Here is a 16143-nt window from a genome sequence, read left to right as displayed (position 1 = left end):
TCTGTACCAGGCAATCCAGAGATTGACATCATGAGCATCGACCCACCCAATTGGGATACGATGACATGAATCAACCAAGTCAGCGAGTCTGACCACCCGATCCCGTTAGTCGCCTCTTACCACAAGCATAGTCACCTTACACGGCAAGCATGGGTTGCTGAAGACCTATTCTACCCCGGATCTTCACGGGTCTGTTGATTTTGCAAAACGTTCACTGATTGGACTATTGATATGTGCGCTAGTCTTCTCATATCTTAGGACAGAAAAGTAGGCTGGAAGTGGAAACTGGAGTTTGATATAGGCTACTGGATATTCTTGTCTCTTGATGCCGATAAATATACGCATGAAGCTACATTACAGGAAGTATTTTACAGTGTATATATACTAGAATCATTCGTCAACATTCGCCCCTTTCCGTAACCTGTAAGAAGACTCGTCCTCCTGTCGATGAAAGTTATGTGCGAAAATACGACAAACCAATCAGAACGCGCGTATGATTTCAAGTTCTTCGTCAAAGAATCCCTCAGAAATAATTTTTGATTTTACATATATCTTGCATCTAAAATATACGAAAGACACAGTTAAATGTGTTCAATCATACTGTATAATTCCGCACGTCCCGATGTTCTTTAAATTGCATGTGAAATATATATAATACATGGGGAAATGTGTGAACCATTACGCAACGAGTCGACAATTGTTTTAGGTATGCCCGTTTGAGCAAAGACGGAACCCGGTCGCAAAAATGGCCACGAGAGGGGCACGAGTCGCTATTCGGCTTGTCCCGGAATAACACGAGTTGGTCACGAATGATACTAGAATATGGGGCGATTAACTCAGTAAATGTATTCCTACGCAATTGCTAAAGTTAATATATTAAATGAAAATATGGTTAAAACTTCTATTATTTTATAATTGCCATGATGTAATAAAGACATATTACACTCTGCTAATATAATAAGCCTGTTTAACCTATATAATTGAGTGAGTGAGTATGGTTTTACGCCGCTTTTAGCAATATTCCAGCAATATCACGGCGGGGGACACCAGAAATGGGCTTCACACATTGTACGCATGTCGGGAATCGAATCCGGGTCTTCGGCGTGACGAGCGAACGCTTTAACCACTAGGCTACCCGGCCGCCTCTTAACCTTTATAAAACACAATGTTTATGTTTTTCCATAAGAGAGTGAGTGTGAGTGAGAGGCAGATTGCAGTACACTGTAAGGCTCACTTTCACTCGCATTCGCAGTCGAATAAACGATTCATCAGCAACATTTGACTCTATAGTAGTGCAACGACCTCAATATTGATTTTTAAATTAATTCAAGAAATACTTGGTTCAACACGCCAGTGAACTTCCTTGTCAGGGAAATAAATTTCTTTGCTGAAGGGGCTTTGTTTGACGATGAGATGACAAAGCTTCCCTCTGTCAACCTGTGACATAACATCACGGTTGAGTGAGTGAGTGAGTTGTGTTTAACGCCGCTTTTAACAGTGTTACAGTTATATCGCGGCGTGTCAGCTTAATGTGGGAGGAAAGCCCGAAGTGATGCAGGTATCAGACGTTTACGACTTCGGTGAAACCCACGAGCCCGGGTATGGTGCTGACAAACCTAGAAACATAATTTGGGCGAACAGGGATTCGAACCCACAATCATAGGTTTCTTGTGTGCCCATTGGACGCAACTCTGCACAGCGAATCGCGGCGCCTTAAGGGGCATTCACACGGTACAACTAGTGGTATACAACTTGTTGTATGCAATTAGTTGCACAAACTAAAGTTGTATACAACTCGGCATTCACACGGCGGCGAGTTGCATACAACTCGGGTCTCGCGAGATCTCTGACAAAAAGCTTGTGATTGACTTCACTATCGCTGGAATCTTGGTTGCCGAGTTTATGTTCAGACGCATTGCTTTGAAAAATCAACGCTGTGCGAGAATTGCGGTCGCGCGGTACTGGACCAACCTCTGACTTTGCAATTTAACGGACTTGTATAATATTGAATTTTTAACCCCATGATGGAAAATTAAATGTATAACGTGACACATTCGATACGAAAACGTACTTGTTTTGTGTCGAAAACAAATTTTCCGTTACATGACGTCAAAACACGAGGGCGATGCCCACATGTCGAAGACAAAAAAAACACGCAATTCCTAGTCATTGCAAAACTCAGTATCCGTCATGTCCGTGGTGAGCATCTGCTTTGGCTCAGGACAATATATTCTAGTATCTTTTTGTTTATGTGTATCTACAAAGTTCCCACACAGCTATCGATTTTAATAACCACATCGGTTCCTTTTCTGGGACATTGAATGATTGTCATCCAAAATGTCCTGAAGACATATTTCAGATTTTGTTATGATATAGAAGAATGAACTATAAAAATCCTGAAAGTGCCCTTTGGCCAGTTGAAATCAGATACCTTAGCTTATTTCCCAATTTATAAGAAACGTTGGAATCGGTAACACAAAAAAGTAACAGTATATTACCAATTATATTCGGGTATAGTATGGAAAATTTCGATTAAAAGAACAGAATGTTGGGCTTATCACTACAACAGCTCCACAACCCCTCCACCCCCCAGCAACGCACACCCAAACCCCAACAGACCATGACCCACCTCCACCCATGAATCTCAAATGGTCGCCCCCTATTTTGAAACGCGCACCTGATGCAATCTTTAGCTGTCAATGTTCCGCCAATTAAACGTTAAAATCCAAATGTAAGACAAGTAGTTGTCCACACTTGAGTTATACATTAATAAAAATATAACGTGGCGAATTTCCTTCAGGTATACATTTACTTTAACTTAAGAAATGAAGTGCCTGTTTTATTTAACCTATCTATACAAATTTGCCACAATTAATATTTAACAATTCTCCAAAGGAAATATGTATATGCTGCAGTGTGTTACATTTACAAGGCAACTTATGGGAAGGATAACACGATGAATGTCTATGACCAAACAAACAGCTGATTATTATGAGTTTTATAAATTCTATGGCATTTTAGATTATATTAATAACAGTACTGCATACAGTGCATTATTTTGCTGGGTGAAACGATATATTGAAGAGATATTCAAATTATAATTCAAGATTGAAACAGTAAACTACTTCATGAACTGAATGCGTTGTGTACTAGTTCACCCGCACCTCAAAGAAAATAACAAATATGTACAACGATGTTGATGCTGACGTATACTAATATGACATCACTACCGGTAACCTCCCGTCGTAACTTAGCGAGTTCACTGATAGCAGTACGCGGAATGTTTGGAGTAGTTTTACCGTGTAACTGGGATCACATACATACATAAATGAGTCATGTAAGTTAAGTAATCAGAATCAATCTGAAATCAACAAGTTCTGTTTGTTTTTATGTTTCCATTCTCGCCTTGATACTACGTGGAAAGGCAGACCAATACCGTCGTCAGTGTGCGTGATTTTGCGTCAATCATGGCGGCACGTTGAACGATTTCTGTTGACTTTTTCCAAATAAGTATCTTGACTCTAATTATTAATTCCTCAATTCTTGCAACGATTATCGACCCATGCATATTCGTAATAAAATGAGCTAATATATGCAACAAATTGACGACCGAATCTCTCGGAATAGTAAAATGTCAAGTAAAACTAGAAGTTTGCTTTGTTTACATTTTTAAATGAGAAGGCCCACTGGTAGGTTTCAGAGCGCAGGGTTTGGTTTCACACTTGAATATTGCGGTTGATTTCATTTGGACCGTTTGTATTAGTGACTTAGACAAAATGTCAATTGATTCTTAATGGTATGATGAATTCAGAGATGTATGTATGGTAGCTGAGTGTGAAATACATGTGATGTGACAGGCATCTCGCCTGACGCGAAAAGAACCGTGATTTTGCAACGCTATCCAACATGGAGGTTCGGTCCAGAGTTTTTATATTTCGAAAACAAATATATAGGGTTATTGGAGTCTTTTCGGAATGCAGATTGGTGTTTTGACAAAGAGCAGACACCCAATGGTTTTGTAATGGAACTTCTCGTGTAGCTATACGTTATTTGAATAAATAATCACATTTAGAACAGTGAATTGGTAAAATGCGAAAATGGCATTTTTTTCGTTGTACACTATTTTCAGATGTCGTTAGTGATACATATGCTTGGGCTAAAATAGTTGTTAATGGCATCATATTATAGATACTTTCCCACAGAATCTAAAACTGTGACGTGTATTTGTGTGTATGATGTATTTTAAGTTTTAGAAACGTATTATGGACCTTATCTCATCTTGGTCTACACTACAGCGAACAGTCACATAGCCATCGTCGTTTCAGATAACACCATGAACAGTTAACCAGGAGAATTAGATCGATGAAAATGTCAAAATATATAATTTGGTACAGTGGTATTCTACGTACCTACTTTTCATAGGTCCTTTATTGAGTGGTGACACTTAGGATACCGAAAACAGAGGTTACCGACGTGAATCGGAGTCGCCATTTTTGTTTACAAATTGACGTGTAAATGTCACATGATTTTCATACGCGTTTTGATTGGCTGCGTTCATACAACTTGTCGCATGAAAATAGAGCATGTCCTATTTGGTACAACTCGCGTCCAACAAGTTGCATACGTCAAAAGTTGGACCGACTTGCCCGTTCACACGATGCAATGTGTTGCATGCAACAAATTGTATACAACTAGTTGTACCGTGTGAATGCCCCTTTAGACGACTGGGCAACCCGTGCCCTCATATCACGGTTGAAGATTTGGTGAAGATAATTAATTGCCAAGCGCAATTTTGCAATGTCTGTTAAAAGTCATCTACTTTGTTAAAATAATGTTACGAATTCTTGGGAGTTTTTCTTATTGTTCTCCATATTGTTAAAAAAAAGCGAATTTTGACGTAATGTTTGATGACATCACAATAGTAATGACGTCACAATTGACGTCACGACTCTTTTAGATTCAAGTTTCAACTGTGGTTTATATGATACAACTCGGAACCATGATCCAGTGTCTTCTGGCCATGTGTATTGACCATGGTGAAATGCTTTTAGTGAGTTTGTCTCCCACGCCGTTTTTGTGCATTATTAATTGGAGTTATATCTCGGCGTGTCGGCTTGATGATGGAGGAATGTCCGAAGTGATGAAGGTCTCAGACGTTGACCACTTTGATGAAACCCAGGAGCACGGTTATGGTGCTGACAAACCTAGAACCATAACCGGGGCGAACCGGGATTCGAATCCATAATCATTAGTTTCTGGTGTGCCTAAGGGAGGCAACTCTGCACAGCGAATTGAGGCACCTTAGACGACTGGGCCACCCCCGGTGTATGTACTAACGTGATAACTCCACAGAGGAAGAATAGAACTTTCTTTTCTGCGACAGATAAATGCCTTTTTCTTTTTTTTTCTTGAATAACCTTTACAATCATATATCACAAAGTGACAGAGTGATTACAGCGCAGTCATCAACAATGCAGCTACATTGTATGTCACGTGTCTGTGTGGGGCAGACAGCAATATTACAGCCACATTGTATGTCACGTGTCTGTGTGGGGCAGACAGCAATATTACAGCCACATTGTATGTCACGTGTCTGTGTGGGGCAGACAGCAATATTACAGCTACATTGTATGTCACGTGTCTGTGTGGGGCAGACAGCAATACTACAGCCACATTGTATGTCACGTGTCTGTGTGGGGCAGACAGCAATAGTACAGCTACATTGTATGTCACGTGTCTGTGTGGGGCAGACAGCAATATTACAGCCACATTGTATGTCACGTGTCTGTGTGGGGCAGACAGCAATATTACAGCCACATTGTATGTCACTTGTCTGTGTCGGGCAGACAGCAATACTACAGCCACATTGTATGTCACGTGTCTGTGTGGGGCAGACAGCAATATTACAGCTACATTGTATGTCACGTGTCTGTGTGGGGCAGACAGCAATATTACAGCTACATTGTATGTCACGTGTCTGTGTGGGGCAGGCAGCAATATTACAGCTACATTGTATGTCACGTGTGTGTGTAGGGCAGACAGCAATATTACAGCCACATTGTAAGTCACGTGTCTGTGTGGGGCAGACAGCAATATTACAGCCACATTGTATGTCACGTGTCTGTGTTGGGCAGACAGCAATATTACAGCTACATTGTATGTCACGTGTCTGTGTGGGGCAGATAGCAATATTACAGCTACATTGTATGTCACGTGTCTGTGTGGAGCAGATAGCAATATTACAGCCACATTGTATGTCACGTGTCTGTGTTGGACAGATATAAATATTACAGCTACATTGTATGTCACGTGTGTGTGTGGGGCAGACAGCAATATTACAGCCACATTGTATCTCACGTGTCTGTGTTGGACAGATAGCAATATTACAGCTACATTGTATGTCACGTGTCTGTGTGGGGCAGACAGCAATATTACAGCTACATTGTATGTCACGTGTCTGTGTGGGGCAGATATAAATATACAGCTACATTGTATGTCACGTGTCTATGTGGAACAGGCAGCAATATTACAGCTACATTGTATGTCACGTGTCTGTGTGGGGCAGATATCAATATTACAGCTACATTGTATGTCACGTGTCTGTGAGGGGCAGACAGACAGCAATATTAAAGCTACATTGTATGTCACGTGTCTGTGTGGGGCAGATAGCAATATTACAGCTACATTGTATGACACGTGTCTCTGTGGGGCAGACAGCAATATTACAGCTACATTGTATGTCACGTGTCTGTGTGGGGCAGCCAGCAATATTACAGCTACATTGTATGTCACGTGTCTGTGTGGGGCAGACAGCAATATTACAGCTACATTGTATATCACGTGTCTGTGTGGGGCAGACAGCAATACTAAAGCTACACTGTATGTCACGTGTCTGTGTGGGACAGGCAGCAATATTACAGCTACATTGTATGTTACGTGTCTGTGTGGGGGCAGATATCAATATTACAGCTACATTGTATGTCACGTGTCTGTGTGGGGCAGATATCAATATTACAGCTACATTGTACGTCACGTGTCTCTGTTGGGCAGACAGCAATATTACAGCTACATTGTATGTCACGTGTCTGTGTGGGGCAGACAGCAATATTACAGCTACATTGTATGTCACGTGTCTGTGTGGGGCAGACAGCAATATTACAGCTACATTGTATGTCACGTGTCTGTGTGGGACAGACAGCAGTATTACAGCCACATTGTATGTCACGTGTCTGTGTGGGGCAGACAGCAATATTACAGCTACATTGTATGTCACGTGTCTGTGTGGGGCAGACAGCAATATTACAGCTACATTGTATGTCACGTGTCTGTGTGGGGCAGACAGCAATATTACAGCTACATTGTATGTCACGTGTCTGTGTTGGGCAGATAGCAATATTACAGCTACATTGTATGTCACGTGTCTGTGAGGGGCAGACAGACAGCAATATTAAAGCTACATTGTATGTCACGTGTCTGTGTGGGGCAGATAGCAATATTACAGCTACATTGTATGACACGTGTCTCTGTGGGGCAGACAGCAATATTACAGCTACATTGTATGTCACGTGTCTGTGTGGGGCAGCCAGCAATATTACAGCTACATTGTATGTCACGTGTCTGTGTGGGGCAGACAGCAATATTACAGCTACATTGTATATCACGTGTCTGTGTGGGGCAGACAGCAATACTAAAGCTACACTGTATGTCACGTGTCTGTGTGGGACAGGCAGCAATATTACAGCTACATTGTATGTTACGTGTCTGTGTGGGGGCAGATATCAATATTACAGCTACATTGTATGTCACGTGTCTGTGTGGGGCAGATATCAATATTACAGCTACATTGTACGTCACGTGTCTCTGTTGGGCAGACAGCAATATTACAGCTACATTGTATGTCACGTGTCTGTGTGGGGCAGACAGCAATATTACAGCTACATTGTATGTCACGTGTCTGTGTGGGGCAGACAGCAATATTACAGCTACATTGTATGTCACGTGTCTGTGTGGGACAGACAGCAGTATTACAGCCACATTGTATGTCACGTGTCTGTGTGGGGCAGACAGCAATATTACAGCTACATTGTATGTCACGTGTCTGTGTGGGGCAGACAGCAATATTACAGCTACATTGTATGTCACGTGTCTGTGTGGGGCAGACAGCAATATTACAGCTACATTGTATGTCACGTGTCTGTGTTGGGCAGATAGCAATATTACAGCTACATTGTATGTCACGTGTCTGTGTGGAGCAGATAGCAATATTACAGCTACATTGTATGTCACGTGTTTGTGTGGGGCAGACAGCAATATTACAGCTACATTGTATGTCACGTGTCTGTGTGGGGCAGGCAGCAATATTACAGCTACATTGTACGTCACGTGTCTGTGTTTGGCAGACAACAATATTACAACTACATTGCATGTCACGTGTCTGTGTGGGGCAGATATCAATATTACAGCCACATTGTATGTCACGTGTCTGTGTGGGGCAGATATCAATATTACAGCCACAGTGTATGTCACGTGTCTGTGTGGGGCAGATAGCAATATTACAGCTACATTGAATGTCACGTGTCTGTGTGGGGCAGATAGCAATATTACAGCTACATTGTATGTCACGTGTCTGTGTGGGGCAGACAGCAATATTACAGCCACATTGTATGTCACGTGTCTGTGTGGGAGAGATAGCAATATTACAGCCACATTGTATGTCACGTGTCTGTGTTGGGGCAGATAGCAATATTACAGCTACATTGTATGTCACGTGTCTGTGTGGGACAGACAGCAATATTACAGCTACATTGTATGCCACGTGTCTGTGTGGGGCAGATAGCAATATTACAGCTACATTGTATGTCACGTGTCTGTGTGGGGCAGACAGCAATATTACAGCCACAGTGTATGTCACGTGTCTGTGTGGGGCAGATAGCAATATTACAGCTACATTGTATGTCACGTGTCTGTGTGGGGCAGATATAAATATTACAGCTACATTGTATGTCACGTGTCTGTGTGGGGCAGATATAAATATTACAGCTACATTGTATGTCACGTGTCTGTGTGGGGCAGATAGCAATAGTATAGCTACATTGTATGTCAGGTGTCTGTGTGGAGCAGATGGCAATATTACAGCTACATTGTATGTCACGTGTCTGTGTGGAGCAGATAGCAATATTACAGCTACATTGTGTGTCACGTGTCTGTGTGGGGCAGACAGCAATATTACAGCTACATTGTATGTCACGTGTCTGTGTGGGACAGATATAAATATTACAGCTACATTGTATGTCACGTGTCTGTGTGGAGCAGATAGCAATATTACAGCTACATTGTATGTCACGTGTCTGTGTGGGGCAGATAGCAATATTACAGCTACATTGTATGTCACGTGTCTGTGTGGGGCAGACAGCAATATTACAGCTACATTGTATGTCACGTGTCTGTGTGGGGCAGATATAAATATTACCGCTACATTGTATGTCACGTGTCTGTGTGGGGCAGATAGCAATATTACAGCTACATTGTATGTCACGTGTCTGTGTGGGGCAGATATAAATATTACAGCTACATTGTATGTCACGTGTCTGTGTGGGGCAGATAGCAATATTACAGCTACATTGTTTGTCACGTGTCTGTGTTGGACAGACAGCAATATTACAGCTACATTGTATGTCGCGTGTCTGTGTGGGGCAGATAGCAATATTACAGCTACATTGCATGTCAAGTGTCTGTGTGGGTCACACAGCAATATTACAGCTACATTGTATGTCACGTGTCTGTGTTTGGCAGACAGCAATATTACAGCTACATTGCATGTCACGTGTCTGTGTGGGGCAGATATCAATATTACAGCCACAGTGTATGTCACGTGTCTGTGTTGGGCAGATAGCAATATTACAGCTACATTGTATGTCACGTGTCTGTGTGGTGCAGATATAAATATGACAGCTACATTGTATGTCACGTGTCTGTGTGGGGCAGATATAAATATTACAGCTACATTGTATGTCACGTGTCTGTGTGGGGCAGACAGCAATATTACAGCTACATTGTATGTCACGTGTCTGTGTGGGGCAGATATAAATATTACAGCTACATTGTATGTCACGTGTCTGTGTGGGGCAGATATAAATATTACAGCTACATTGTATGTCACGTGTCTGTGTGGGGCAGATAGCAATATTACAGCTACATTGTTTGTCACGTGTCTGTGTGGGACAGACAGCAATATTACAGCTACATTGTATGTCGCGTGTCTGTGTGGGGCAGATAGCAATATTACAGCTACATTGCATGTCAAGTGTCTGTGTGGGTCACACAGCAATATTACAGCTACATTGTATGTCACGTGTCTGTGTTTGGCAGACAGCAATATTACAGCTACATTGCATGCCACGTGTCTGTGTGGGGCAGATATCAATATTACAGCCACAGTGTATGTCACGTGTCTGTGTTCGGCAGATAGCAATATTACAGCTACATTGTATGTCACGTGTCTGTGTGGGGCAGATATAAATATTACAGCTACATTGTATGTCACGTGTCTGTGTGGGGCAGATATAAATATTACAGCTACATTGTATGTCACGTGTCTGTGTGGGGCAGACAGCAATATTACAGCTACATTGAATGTCACGTGTCTGTGTGGGGCAGACAGCAATATTACAGCTACATTGTATGTCACGTGTCTGTGTCTGGCAGACAGCAATATTACAGCTACATTGTATGTCACGTGTCTGTGTGGGGCAGACAGCAATATTACAGCTACATTGTATGTCACATGTCTGTGTGGGGCAGGCAGCAATATTACAGCTACATTGTATGTCACGTGTCTGTGTGGAGCAGATAGCAATATTACAGCCACATTGTATGTCACGTGTCTGTGTGGGGCAGACAGCAATATTACAGCCACATTGTATGTCACGTGTCTGTGTTTGGCACAAGGCAATATTACAGCTACATTATATGTCATGTGTCTGTGTGGGGCAGATAGCAATATTACAGCTACATTGTATGTCACGTGTCTGTGTGGAGCAGATAGCAATATTACAGCTACATTGTATGTCACGTGTCTGTGTGGGGCAGACAGCAATATTACAGCCACATTGTATGTCACGTGTCTGTGTGGGGCAGACAGCAATATTACAGCTACATTGTATGTCACGTGTCTGTGTGGGGCAGATAGCAATATTACAGCTACATTGTATGTCACGTGTCTGTGTGGGGCAGAGATCAATATTACAGCTACATTGTATGTCACGTGTCTGTGTGGGGCAGACAGCAATATTACAGCCACATTGTAAGTCACGTGTCTGTGTGGGGCAGACAGCAATATTACAGCTACATTGTATGTCACGTGTCTGTGTTTGTCAGACAGCAATATTACAGCTACACTGTATGTCACGTGTCTGTGTGGGACAGGCAGCAATATTACAGCTACATTGTATGTCACATGTCTGTGTGGGGCAGAGAAGAATATTACAGCTACATTGTATGTCACGTGTCTGTGTGGAGCAGATAGCAATATTACAGCCACATTGTAAGTCACGTGTCTGTGTGGGGCAGACAGCAATATTACAGCTACATTGTATGTCACGTGTCTGTGTTTGTCAGACAGCAATATTACAGCTACACTGTATGTCACGTGTCTGTGTGGGACAGGCAGCAATATTACAGCTACATTGTATGTTACGTGTCTGTGTGGGGGCAGACAGCAATATTACAGCTACATTGTATGTCACGTGTCTGTGTGGGGCAGATATCAATATTACAGCTACATTGTACGTCACGTGTCTCTGTTGGGCAGACAGCAATATTACAGCTACATTGTATGTCACGTGTCTGTGTGGGGCAGACAGCAATATTACAGCTACATTGTATGTCACGTGTCTGTGTGGGGCAGACAGCAATATTACAGCTACATTGTATGTCACGTGTCTGTGTGGGACAGACAGCAGTATTACAGCCACATTGTATGTCACGTGTCTGTGTGGGGCAGACAGCAATATTACAGCTACATTGTATGTCACGTGTCTGTGTGGGGCAGACAGCAATATTACAGCTACATTGTATGTCACGTGTCTGTGTGGGGCAGACAGCAATATTACAGCTACATTGTATGTCACGTGTCTGTGTTGGGCAGATAGCAATATTACAGCTACATTGTATGTCACGTGTCTGTGTGGAGCAGATAGCAATATTACAGCTACATTGTATGTCACGTGTCTGTGTTTGGCAGACAGCAATATTACAGCTACATTGTATGTCACGTGTCTGTGTGGGGCAGGCAGCAATATTACAGCTACATTGTACGTCACGTGTCTGTGTTTGGCAGACAACAATATTACAACTACATTGCATGTCACGTGTCTGTGTGGGGCAGATATCAATATTACAGCCACATTGTATGTCACGTGTCTGTGTGGGGCAGATATAAATATTACAGCTACATTGTATGTCACGTGTCTGTGTGGGGCAGATATAAATATTACAGCTACATTGTATGTCACGTGTCTGTGTGGGGCAGATAGCAATAGTATAGCTACATTGTATGTCAGGTGTCTGTGTGGAGCAGATGGCAATATTACAGCTACATTGTATGTCACGTGTCTGTGTGGAGCAGATAGCAATATTACAGCTACATTGTGTGTCACGTGTCTGTGTGGGGCAGACAGCAATATTACAGCTACATTGTATGTCACGTGTCTGTGTGGGGCAGATATAAATATTACAGCTACATTGTATGTCACGTGTCTGTGTGGAGCAGATAGCAATATTACAGCTACATTGTATGTCACGTGTCTGTGTGGGGCAGACAGCAATATTACAGCTACATTGTATGTCACGTGTCTGTGTGGGGCAGACAGCAATATTACAGCTACATTGTATGTCACGTGTCTGTGTGGGGCAGATATAAATATTACCGCTACATTGTATGTCACGTGTCTGTGTGGGGCAGATATCAATATTACAGCTACATTGTATGTCACGTGTCTGTGTGGGGCAGATATAAATATTACAGCTACATTGTATGTCACGTGTCTGTGTGGGGCAGATAGCAATATTACAGCTACATTGTTTGTCACGTGTCTGTGTTGGACAGACAGCAATATTACAGCTACTTTGTATGTCGCGTGTCTGTGTGGGGCAGATAGCAATATTACAGCTACATTGCATGTCAAGTGTCTGTGTGGGTCACACAGCAATATTACAGCTACATTGTATGTCACGTGTCTGTGTTTGGCAGACAGCAATATTACAGCTACATTGCATGTCACGTGTCTGTGTGGGGCAGATATCAATATTACAGCCACAGTGTATGTCACGTGTCTGTGTTGGGCAGATAGCAATATTACAGCTACATTGTATGTCACGTGTCTGTGTGGTGCAGATATAAATATGACAGCTACATTGTATGTCACGTGTCTGTGTGGGGCAGATATAAATATTACAGCTACATTGTATGTCACGTGTCTGTGTGGGGCAGACAGCAATATTACAGCTACATTGTATGTCACGTGTCTGTGTGGGGCAGATATAAATATTACAGCTACATTGTATGTCACGTGTCTGTGTGGGGCAGATATAAATATTACAGCTACATTGTATGTCACGTGTCTGTGTGGGGCAGATAGCAATATTACAGCTACATTGTTTGTCACGTGTCTGTGTGGGACAGACAGCAATATTACAGCTACATTGTATGTCGCGTGTCTGTGTGGGGCAGATAGCAATATTACAGCTACATTGCATGTCAAGTGTCTGTGTGGGTCACACAGCAATATTACAGCTACATTGTATGTCACGTGTCTGTGTTTGGCAGACAGCAATATTACAGCTACATTGCATGCCACGTGTCTGTGTGGGGCAGATATCAATATTACAGCCACAGTGTATGTCACGTGTCTGTGTTGGGCAGATAGCAATATTACAGCTACATTGTATGTCACGTGTCTGTGTAGGGCAGATATAAATATTACAGCTACATTGTATGTCACGTGTCTGTGTGGGGCAGATATAAATATTACAGCTACATTGTATGTCACGTGTCTGTGTGGGGCAGACAGCAATATTACAGCTACATTGAATGTCACGTGTCTGTGTGGGGCAGACAGCAATATTACAGCTACATTGTATGTCACGTGTCTGTGTCTGGCAGACAGCAATATTACAGCTACATTGTATGTCACGTGTCTGTGGGGGGCAGACAGCAATATTACAGCTACATTGTATGTCACATGTCTGTGTGGGGCAGGCAGCAATATTACAGCTACATTGTATGTCACGTGTCTGTGTGGAGCAGATAGCAATATTACAGCCACATTGTATGTCACGTGTCTGTGTGGGGCAGGCAGCAATATTACAGCTACATTGTATGTCACGTGTCTGTGTGGGGCAGACAGCAATATTACAGCCACATTGTATGTCACGTGTCTGTGTTTGGCACACAGCAATATTACAGCTACATTGTATGTCATGTGTCTGTGTGGGGCAGATAGCAATATTACAGCTACATTGTATGTCACGTGTCTGTGTGGAGCAGATAGCAATATTACAGCTACATTGTATGTCACGTGTCTGTGTGGGGCAGACAGCAATATTACAGGCACATTGTATGTCACGTGTCTGTGTGGGGCAGACAGCAATATTACAGCTACATTGTATGTCACGTGTCTGTGTGGGGCAGATAGCAATATTACAGCTACATTGTAAGTCACGTGTCTGTGTGGGGCAGATATCAATATTACAGCTACATTGTATGTCACGTGTCTGTGTGGGGCAGACAGCAATATTACAGCTACATTGTATGTCACGTGTCTGTGTGGGGCAGACAGCAATATTACAGCTACATTGTATGTCAAGTGTCTGTGTGGGGCAGATAGCAATATTACAGCTACATTGTATGTCACGTGTCTGTGTGGGGCAGAGAAGAATATTACAGCTACATTGTATGTCACGTGTCTGTGTGGAGCAGATAGCAATATTACAGCTACATTGTATGTCATGTGTCTGTGTGGGGCAGATAGCAATATTACAGCTACATTGTATGTCACGTGTCTGTGTGGGGCAGATAGCAATATTACAGCTACATTGTATGTCACGTGTCTGTGTGGGGCAGGCAGCAATATTACAGCTACATTGTATGTCACGTGTGTGTGTAGGGCAGACAGCAATATTACAGCCACATTGTATGTCACGTGTCTGTGTGGGGCAGACAGCAATATTACAGCTACATTGTATGTCACGTGTCTGTGTGAGACAGACAGCAGTATTACAGCTACATTGTATGTCACGTGTCTGTGTGGGGCAGACAGCAATATTACAGCTACATTGTATGTCACGTGTCTGTGTGGGGCAGACAGCAATATTACAGCTACATTGTATGTCACGTGTCTGTGTGGGGCAGACAGCAATATTACAGCTACATTGTATGTCACGTGTCTGTGTTGGGCAGATAGCAATATTACAGCTACATTGTATGTCACGTGTCTGTGTGGGGCAGACAGCAATATTACAGCTACATTGTATGTCACGTGTCTGTGTGGAGCAGACAGCAATATTACAGCTACATTGTATGTCACGTGTCTGTATCGGCAACACAGTCAACAATACTACATGCTACATTGTATGTCACGTGTCTGTACCGGCAACACAGTCAACAATACTACAGCTACATTGTATGTCACGTGTCTGTATCGGCAACACAGTCAACAATACTACATGCTACATTGTATGTCACGTGTCTGTATCGGGCAGTCAGTCAGCACTACTACAGCTGTATGTCACGAGTGTGACGTTTGATGTATTACCGCAAGAAACTATAAACATGGGTAAGGGGCCGATTGATATTCTGGAAGTGTATGTGTATGAAGACTAGCTATTAATTCAGCTACAACTGCAAAACCAGGTATTTGTTTAATTAGCAGTATGAGCCAAAGCATTTTTCACAAAAGACAGCTTGCAACAATGTATTTTTGTAGCTAACAGTTTCATTTCATTAAACTGTCAGAGGCACACAAAAAATTCAAGAATTTTCTGGGACAATATACTTTGTAAGATAAATCCCAGCCCCCCCCCTCTCCCCCTCAATGTCTTATAACCCTACAGGAAAGTTCAGATCGACATAGTAAAGTCGCTTAG

The sequence above is a fragment of the Haliotis rufescens genome, unplaced genomic scaffold (genome assembly GCF_023055435.1).
Source record: "Haliotis rufescens isolate VD_foot unplaced genomic scaffold, xgHalRufe1.0.p SCAF_14, whole genome shotgun sequence".
NCBI lineage: Eukaryota > Metazoa > Mollusca > Gastropoda > Lepetellida > Haliotidae > Haliotis > Haliotis rufescens.
This window is presented reverse-complemented; position numbering follows the sequence as displayed.